Genomic DNA, 11048 nt, shown 5'->3' on the forward strand with positions numbered 1-11048 from the left:
AAAGGTAGGCCTAAAGGTCAAATATAACATAACTATGATAGATTGATCCAAGCGATTAATTTGTGAAAATGAGTTCGAAAAACAAAGACCAAATATTCATTAAATACCAAAAATAATCAACAACAAAGAGAGAATAAACTAAAAATACATAAAAATGACTCAAAATAGAGAAAAATCAAAGACTCGGCGTAAATGTTGTCATCAATCACGCTGGTGAAAGAAGTGATGAAACCTTTCCCACGCTGCCGGACCCTACTCCAACAGTATTCAAATATTGCATTATAGTTTCCATTTGAAAGCACATTTTAGGATTGACATCTTTTTCCAATATAAGAATGCATTATCAAGATTGTCACCCCAGCATCCTTAAATTGTTTGCCTTCTCGACATATGATATTGTGGTCTTTTAAAGCCACAACTAATATACAATTTTTTTTAACCATTTCCAATATCCATAATGAGAACATTGTTCCATTCATGAAAAATCTCTATGGCTCTGCAAACATTGAATTTTGGTCAAAAGGGAATTTTAAAAACCCTCATTTTTGCTCGAAGATAGATTACTTGTGGTTCATCAAACTATTGAAGCACGTGCACAAGAGCATATGTCTAGAGACCTTTCAACTCAATACGCTCGATATAGTAGAACATTCAGCATCTGATATTGTCTAGGAATGTGAGAGTAATGGATATTTCCACTAAATTAGGTTAATGGTGTTGGAGGTAAGATATCCATAGGAGTCATTCGAACAAACCGGAGACACAAACTTCTCGTCTGTTTGTAAAAACTATCAATATGATTTGCGGTTCCAAGCCATATGACATCAAAAATTTTATACTTGTAAAAATTTTCCATTTCCCGAATTTGTAAACGAAGATTGCAACCTTCAAAGATGTTTGCTTCCCCGCTATTACATTTACCAAGAGTTCAAAATATTTCTACCAAAATAGTGGGAACTAGAGTGAGTTCCTTGTCATTAACACCTTCAAAAAGTATACAAGCCACAAAAAAATATGCAGGTGCTAATATGACCATTCTCTCGTGGAGACACTCAAGTACCTAATAAAGCCATAAAAAATGTTATAGGACGTCTAACTTTCCAATGAACATGAGTGGAAGAGAATTTTTTCCTGAACACTTTGTAACTATTTAGGCATCCATACCTTTTATATAAATAATCCAAAGAAACTCAATTATGTTCTAAGCATCGATGTTTTCTTTAATTTTAAGTCATATGTATCGATGCAATTTCGTCCCTCATTGACTATGTGGATAATTTGAAATTTTCCTCAATACTATAAACTCAAGATATAATATCTGATATATGTTTTAGTTCCATGTCCTTGAAACGAAAAATACACGTATGGATCCGAAATCTAAATCAATGATTTAATGACATGTGTCTAGGTTAACCTTGAAAAGCATAGGGAGGCACCCCTCCCTTCTTGTAATTGTAAGTTTTTCACTTGGAGTGAAAATTTTCCAATAAGCCTTTGATTTGTACAGCCAACCCTCGACCATCGTAATTTTGCGAAATTTGGGGATTAAATTCATCCAAAAAATAAAGATAAAATGAACAAAAAATTTCCAAACTCACTATTAAAAATTAGGCTTGGATCAATCTATCATTATCACGTCGCACAAAACATGCTATTTTGTTGTTCCGTCGTGTAACACGTCGACATAAGGGTGGGTTTCTTAAATGTGGAATCGATATCCATGTTGCAGAAAACATGATCTATCTTATGTTTTCCAAGATTTGTCTTACTAGACACAAGGTTCCCAGTAGACAACTCGACTAAGAAGGCAACACGGTCACAAGGAAAAAGATCTTGTTTATGTCATTTTAGTCATAAACTTCAATAGTGCACAATAAAAATCATTACTTTCACCAATTACCATTCAAACGTTTTTAGTATAAAGCCCCAAAGTAGTTGTTGATTAAATTAAGAAGAAAGTTGTTGATTAAATAAAAAACATAAAATGCTAAAGTTCTTTAAAAAATTATAAAAAGTTATTTGGGCAAAAAAATTTGTCTAAATTTAGTCATTATGATATTTTTCCTATGTAATTTTACCTTTTTGAACATTATCCTTTTAACTTTATTACATTTTGACTAAAGAAATTAATCGATTTAAGATTTGTAGAAATATTATTATTTTTTGGAATTTCTGGCCAATTCATGTCATTTACCATTACCCTTAAAAAATGTAGATTGGCCAATACCTTTTTCTCGTGACTTCTTTAAAAGAATAAATTCCATTTTCACAACCAATATAAGACCTCATACCGTTCACTTACTCATCATAATTTTTTAGCTGAAGTCATTTACAAACAATTTAAATTATCGACATATTTCCCTTGGTGATTTTAACTTGACCTTGTACTTATTGAACACCTTAATTATTCAAATATCATTCCTATTAGATACAAAATGCCGACATGGCAAAAAAGTGTTTCCACACTCCTTGAGAGCGTATAGAAATAAAAAATTACATTTTTTCTTTTCTATTTATTTTCCAACTTCTATACGTAATTTTGTTTTAAAAAAAACAAAACAACAGAATGAAAAAGCCCTATCTTCTCCTTCACTGCACAATCCTCTTAACTATGTCTGCTCTCTTTCTCTAACCCTTTTTTCTTATTTTTCTTTTTCATTTATAAAGTTATTATTATATACATATAAATCTCAAATATTCTAGTAATGTTCCATTTTTTTGGTAAAAATAATATTATTTTCTTATTATTTATAGCCGGAGTCGTTATTATTTATTCAATATGTTAGTAAATAATTTTAAATCCAAAATAGTGAACAGCTTTGAATGAAAAAAAAAACGAAGAGGAAGAAAAAGAGGGGTGGGGCCGGGGCCGGGTCAAGGTAGGGTTGGGCTTAGGTTGATTGAAAATAATTTGTCTTTCTTAAAATTCTTTTTATTAGGTTGCCACGTGTCATCATATTATTGGTATTGTGTTTGAGGTACACTCACTTCTGTCTTTCACCAGATTTTAATTTTGTGTTTAATAGGCATAAATATGTTAACGATTATTGTGTTCAATAGGCACTAACGTAAGTTATGATGTCTAGATGAAACATGTTGACAACATTAAAGGGCCGCATATGACTTAACCCTAATTTTCATAGAATATTGTTTTCTTATGAAAAAGAGTAAAATGTACTCCCTCCATTTAAAAACATTTGTCTAATTAATTTGTTTTAGTTTGTTGCAAAAAGAATGATTCATTTCCTTTTTTTTCTGCAACATTCAAGCTTCAGTTTCCATGTGAAATGATTAAGACCAAAAAATTATAGATTATTTTGATACATTTAACATAACTTTAACTTATCACAACAAGATTTAAAAGTCTTCTTTATTTTTTTAAGCTTCATTTCAAATAAAACTAGGTGTCTTTTTTTAAATGAAGGGAGTAGTATTTAGTAAGCGTGGCAATTGAGAGTGTGAAAATGACTAAATAATATATGTGCATTTTCAATAAATCTCATAGTTTTAATAAGAAAATACAATCTATCAATCTTTAGTTTGGAATTACATTAATCTCTTAAAAAGTAACACAAATTTGATGCATAATATATAGCTCGGATAAATTAAAGAGTATCTCCGATAAATTATAATATAAACCGAATACAAAATATGTAGCTTGGATACATATTAAAATAAATCGGATGCATAATATGAAGCTTCTATTCATTAAATACTCTCTCAGATACATTAATATGTAGCTTGTATACATTAAAGATATAGGAAATTTTAGGCTTATTTATAAATAAAACGGGATATTGGTAATAAGGGAAAATAAGCCATGTATTACATGTGTATAATGGAAATTGCACCAGAACATGGAAAACAAATTATATTTCTCTTGAAACTAAAAAATGCCAAAAAGATAATTGAAATTGGATTGTTCAGTAGATATTCCATACTCCTTACTGGCCTTACAATTCCTAATGATTGCAAGGCGAGTGAATCATAACTAAAATTTGTTTATAATATACTCTAATTGATGTGTAGAACATTATTGATCTACGTTTATAAATATTATGCAATGTACAACAATAGTAAAGTGTAATGTGGAGCATAAAATCAATTTTATTCAGTCTCCGTAATTATCCAACCTTGATGGACTCTTGAATGAGGTAATACAAAGTAAAGTCACATTAAATTCTTTTGACACAGAACTTGACTAAACGGAAATAGTTATTTCTTTTGCAAAATGACAATAGAGGAAGTTGTGATTTTTATTTCATTGACACAGAAAAAGTTAGCTATAAAATTTTCCATGATTGAATGTTAAAATTGATGAAAGTGGGTGGTATACTACTATATGACTATACACTATGGTTTGGGACAGTTGCTATGCTAGTGTACTGTATTAAGGAAAAAATGAGACCAAATAATCGTCACATCGTTGAATTTAATAAGTTTTAGCTACGGATACTCGTGTTCAAATTTCCTAAGTCCCTATAGGTGATGCAATCACTATTTGTTGGCAAATTAAAAAAAAATTGCTCTTTGTTTTAGTAATAACATTTATGTGTCTTGTTGTTGATGTTTAAAGGTTCCCTTTATTTAATAATAAGTTGCAGTTGAAAAAATTATTGTACTACTAAGATTTTCATCTCTTATTTTGAGTATTTGAAAAGTAACTCTTTGTTTTAAAAGTTCTCATATGTTCATAGAGTATTTTGGGAATGTCTCAGATTGAGACTCGAGTGATTGATATGATCATCGAGCAATCATATTTCATCATGTTACAAATTAATTTTTCTTGGTGCAAATTTTTTGGAGAATAAAGTGTCTAAACTGTGATACTTGTTTGACTATGACACTTGCTCAACGCAATTTACTTTTGAGTATGCGTGATAACACATGTATTATAGTGTGTATAAATAATTAGATGTTAGAATGTTTGAGACTTATGACTATAGACATATAATGAAATTTAGAAGGGTTTTGTACAAGCAGTTTTATGAACTTCTTATAATTGATATATGTTTCAAATAGTTGAGAGTTTTTTTTATCATAATGCGAGAATTGTTATACGGGGTTATTTGTTTAAATTGTGTTTTAAAATTTCTTTTGCAAATGTTAAGCTTATGGCTCTATTTGGGGTCCTTATTCCATAATAATTTTTACCCTTTCGAAAAATATTAACTTTTGAAAATTTGGCCACCTATTGTGTTGAAAGTGGCTATTCTTGTACAAATTTAAGTATCAATATCGATCAATACCAATAACTTAAAAACTGCTATCAATTGAACAAACATTATTATGCGGATACAACGAGAACAAATGAAGTTATATAGGCAATATGTGAACTTGGCATCTCGTTGTGATTAGCCAATTATCTAATTTCTTCTTTTTAAATATGCATTGCACGCTAGCAAAAGTATGTTGTCTTGTTCGACTTATGTGTCACTGTCTTGTATGATGATCTTACTTTAAGCCTTGCATTAATAAACCTAGAGTTTGTCTAGTAAGTCTAATTGATTAGAAAGGTAATATCTAGACATGATCGTAGGCATTTTTTTAACAGTGAAAGCCAACTTCGACATATACCTATTTTGTGGCCTAGACATGAGTATGTGAAACTATTTTGAACATCCTTTGAGATATTTCTCTTCCTTGGAAAAACCTTGATGAAATCTAAACCTTACTTTATCCACCACCTATAATCCTTTTTGAGGTGCGATAAAAGTTAATAGCCAAGATAGGCCAAAAGACTAAGGCATGTGTTTGTTATGATTGGAAAGAAGAAGTGAATAAGTGCAAATGAAGTCTCGCAAACACATGGTATTGCAGAAAAATGGAAACCCTCAATATAAAAAAGAAGAAGAAAAATAAATAGAAAAGAAAAGTCATTAAATAAAAGAACAAAATGAGCAATCAATGAAGGGATATAAAAAATTAAGTAAGAAATATCGGGGGTAACTTAAAGAAATCAAATCTCATTGGAGAAAAAGTCACTAAACCAAAATGACCATACCTTTGTACTCATCCCCGTTACAATCCTTAGAAAGACCATTTTGATCTTAAGTGAACCGAACTAAGGTCAATTAGAAAATAAGAGCAAACCAATGGGTGAAGCATGAATTGTGTTCCTCATTGTGAGTGAGCATTGCATTAGATTCCAGATCCTAAGTTCATAAATCTACGTGTGTGAAAATGGAATCATTGTTTTTGCGACGGCATGTAGATACTTTTGTTGATCTTGAACTTGTATTAGTAGAAAGTATTATGAGCTGAAGAATCTTTGGTAATGGTCTATGAAAACTTTAATCTTTAAGTAAACAATTGAACTATGCATGTGTAATTTGAGTGTTGTTGTATACACCGTATAGAAAAAGTGAGACCTAAAGGAAGCGGATCAAAAGACGATGAAAATAAGAAGTCAGCGCTTCGCCAAAGAAGTCCCCAAAGCGGAATTATTCCAACCTAAATTATAATATGCATTGATATAAATTCAAGGAACAAAGGATGATGAACAAGAGAAAAGGCGAGTCGCCGGATCACTTGGCTATTGACAGCTAAAAACGCTGAATAGATCAACCACAACTAAATCTAAAGTATATAAACATAATTTTTTATTTTATAAACTTTGTTCTAATATTTTCTCTTAATTTTTGAGAGGGTTTTGACGAAGCTTGAAGAAAGAAGTTCTTCTTCAAATCATGAAAGTGGGTCTTCTTCATTTACCTTACTTTGATACTTTTAAGGTTTAATCTCATATACCCACTTGACTCCTTTAATCATTTTTAGTATATTTAATTATTGCTTGATGCGTGGCTAAACCTCCCATTCTTGGGGTGTGATTTAGCAAATAAGTGCTAATATTAGTATTCAGTGTTTCTTGCTGATTGGATTTGATACATTTAACGGTGATTATACCTAGTGGTTGTGTTTTAACCTAATGGGTTGTAGTTGAAAATACAAAGCCACCCATGTGTTTTGGCATGACCGAGAGGAAGGTCGAGAAACCAAGACTACTAGACTCATGGCCTAAGGAGTAGGTCAACATGAGGTTCATCCGTAGATGGTGAGACCTAGTACCATATCTAATAACCCTCTATCCAATGGTTAGGGTGTGTGTAAGGTGTAGGCCGGTTAGTTTGGACAAGTGGGTGTCCGAGAAGAGCTTATTTGATATGGGGTATGTTTCTCGAGAGGTAACCTACTTTCACCTAAATCTTAGCATAGTCACCATTGTCTTGCTAATTTTACTATTAAAATCATGTACCCATTAGTTTGACTCAACATATATCGCGTTCACACCAAGGAACTCTCTCCTATACTTGTTTAATCCTTTATTTTTACTTATTTTACTACTTGTGGAAAAACCTTCTTTCTTGATATTTTACACTTTGGTGTCACAAGTTAAACTATTTTTGTGCTAATACTCGAAAATTTCTTGAGATATCACTATTTAAAAAATATTTCTATGTAGCTACTACTTTAACTAACACTCCTTTGACACATGACCCCAACCCTTTGTTAGGTTATTTTACTAGCTTTGATTCGTAGACATTAAAACTGTAGGTTAGTTTCGCTGATTACAGAATATATAAAGATACACATTTTGAAGCATCACACACCCCTAAGAAACAAACTTCCTTGCATTATTTTCCAAAATACACCGACCCTTTGGCACTACTAAACTACTTTTCTAGTCTAAGACTTACTCAATTGGAAACTAAAACTCTAGTAGTCGAGTCCTACAATAAATTAAGGCCTAACAGGCATGAAGCTAGTCCATACAAGTAGTGACATCAAAATATACCATGTCTTACTCAATTATATTAGCCATGGTACTATTGTGATTGATGGAAAATAGTATAATCACGATAGACTCTCTCTGCTAGAATGGACTCACCAAAAGGAGTAGAAACATTGAATGGTTCATTAAGTTGATCAAGAATAATGTCAGAGTTAGAGAAACATATGCAGTTTCAAAAGATAAACTCACTTCTGGGTCTAGCAATACAGAAACAATAAAGTCAAAGATTCGAATCATACTAGTGACAATATTTGGCGAATCATTTTGCTCTTGGCGATTGTTGAGAGCATACAAATGCTTTGTTCCTCTGCCAATACCGAAAGTAGCTACACTAGTTTCAGCCCTATTTGGTGGAGCAAGTGATGAATATTGGGCTCTACTGCCCTGTTTACCATTATTATGCCTTTTCTTACGACACACTCTTATAAAATGATCGTTCTAGCAACACATGAAGCAACTAGTGGAGTTATCGTGATACAACATGTGTGAATCCTACCAAACTTATAACATGCTGAGTCTTAGTACATTTCTGATTTATTACCTTGAAAATGCGCACGTCTAACTCTCAAGTTCTGAGAACTTTGATTGTTATACACAATTTGGTGTAGGTGCACTAGCAGATGTGAAACATGACCTTTTTTCTCTTAGAAAGAAGACCAGTCCAAATTATGTCTTTTTTGCCCAAAATTATTCCTTATGTCTTAATCCTCTTACTTTTGAACTATTCTCTCTCTCTGAACTTTTCATCCTCAGCTTATTGCACAGGGATCATCAACCTTGCTATTCCCATTTCACTTATTAACATCGCAACCTTACTTTCCTTAATCGATAAAAGAGACAATCCAACTACAAACAAGTTCATTCTGCTCCCCATGTCAACAACTTTATCTCATCTTTCCTTAGATCACAAGGGAAAGAACTGCTCCAAAAAGGCCTCCTCAAACAAAGCCCAACTCAAAATTTGTTATGCTCAAGCAAGAGTTAGAAAACAGCTTTTTAGAGATAAACTCTAACTCATGGAGTGAGTATGAAAGAATTGAGGAATTTTCAAAAACATATATCCTCCTAATTATAGAGGTGGTTCCCTTTGCACCGATAGATAACACTCTAAAGACAATGCTTCATACACTCTCTAGGACTCTTCAAAACCTTGTTATACTAATATGTTTTTCATGCCCCAGGCCTACACCCTGGCGGGACTAGCACTCGATGACCATTTTTATCCTCTAGTGGAACCTTGTCCTTACTTACTAAACTCAGTAGAAGACAAAAATCACACTTATAATTATTAAAAAAACCCTACTAAAATGAATAATAAATTAAATGGAAATGTTTTAAAGATTTAAACATTCAACTTGGCCAAAATGGCAACCAATGTATTTAACATAAGAATGATAATGCAAAGACTAGTGAACTTCTAACTATATATGAATCCTCTATCTTGACTGAGATGGAGGTAGGGACAAACCCCATAAAATCCTAACGAACTAACTAGAATTAAATAAAAGATATCCTCTTGAATGCAAGGATGCTCACCAACCGACTCTAGAGTGCTCAACTGGAGCAACGATGCTCTAGATGTCGATCCTTGTTACCTTTGTCTGCATCATAATATGTTGTCGGCCAACTAACATCAGTACATTTAATATACGAGTATGTTAGTTATAATGATAAACCAAAAAAAATAGTCATGATAGTACAATATGTAGAACTTAATAGGCTCAACTCAAATGTACAAGACTGAACTCATTTCAGTATAATAAATTTAAAACATGTACAATATAAAGAAAAGTTATTTAAACATGATGTCAATTCTGTATGTATGCAAGATACAATATAACTTTGAGATTTATGTAAAAATACAATTAATTGGGAATATAAAAACATTTAAATTTTGTGGGAGTTTCTTCAACCAAAAACCATTATATAAGATCTATAGTCATTAAACAACATTTTGCCTCACGCTCCAAGGTTGTCCTATACCTCCCATTGGTATTGAACCTGAACTACCAAGTGCATGCACTAGTCTTTTCTAAAAAGCACTAAAGGAATTATCTAAAAAGTATGAGCTTTCCTATCCATTGTGGTAACATGATTTATGAGGCTGGGAGTTATCTGAACTCTCCTTCATACAATGCTCAATACTACACTAAGCATATTATCATATTAGTTCTTATATTTTTAAAACATGCTTACGTTTGTGGATTGAAATTAGTGCTCAAAACATAGGTAAAGGCTACCATGGAAATCATAGTTGTCCTGCTTTCTTTATTTAGAAAGATATTACTCTTTTCGGAAAACTAGCGAAAATGCTCTTTGGAAATATTAGTTCAGTTCATATTAAATGTGAAAACAAATTATACACTTCTTTGAAATACTTAGTTCCCATACATTTCTTTGAAGAAAAGACTTCACTTTACTCTACTATAAACTCAAACGTAATTCTTAAAGCGTAAGAACTTTGTACACTTGGCTCTTAACATCTCTTAAGTTTTATGTTACAGATTCAAGGATTAAGATTTATGTTTGTGAGAATCTGAGGTTGTTTAGGAACAATTTTATATAGATGAAGATGAAAAAAGACCAAAAATTGAGATTTAGTAGTGGGTCAGTGACGTGGAGGAATATTCAAATTTTGATTTCGAAAAGGTATTTTTAGGAAGAACATCTCATGAAAACTACGGAAGCGGAGAAGAATTTTCAATTCTGGGAACACGTAATGTGACACGCTCCCATATCCAAATTTCGCACGTCAAAATTTCATCTCCATTTTTCTTCAATAATTCACCAAAGCTCTGTTTCTTTCTCTTAAATTACATTTAGATGCACATACCCAACAACTCTACCTAAAAACCTAACCCTAACATACCTTAGAACCTGACGTAACAAATTTAAAGCTTCCCCATTTAGGCCAATTAGATAAGAACAACTGAATTCAAGAATAAGTATCCATATATCAATATTCTTATGCTTTTAGGACGAAACCAAACTTAAATTGACATGATTGGCACTTTGGAGAACCATCTAAACGTTATGGGAACCTCACATACCTAATAGGAATAATTCGTTGGCGAAAATCTCAATATCTTGATTGATCTTTATGAATTGCCCTTTTTATCCCTTCTTCTGTTCTCTCTTCCTTTTTCTTTAGCCCTATATTGAAATTCCAAATTTTTGAACTGACTAAATTCAATCTTGACCCGTATTGAACTCCAAAACGGATTGAAAAAATAGGGTACTGAAAATGCTAGAATAC

Source organism: Solanum lycopersicum, chromosome 5 (assembly GCF_036512215.1).
Source record: "Solanum lycopersicum chromosome 5, SLM_r2.1".
Lineage (NCBI taxonomy): Eukaryota > Viridiplantae > Streptophyta > Magnoliopsida > Solanales > Solanaceae > Solanum > Solanum lycopersicum.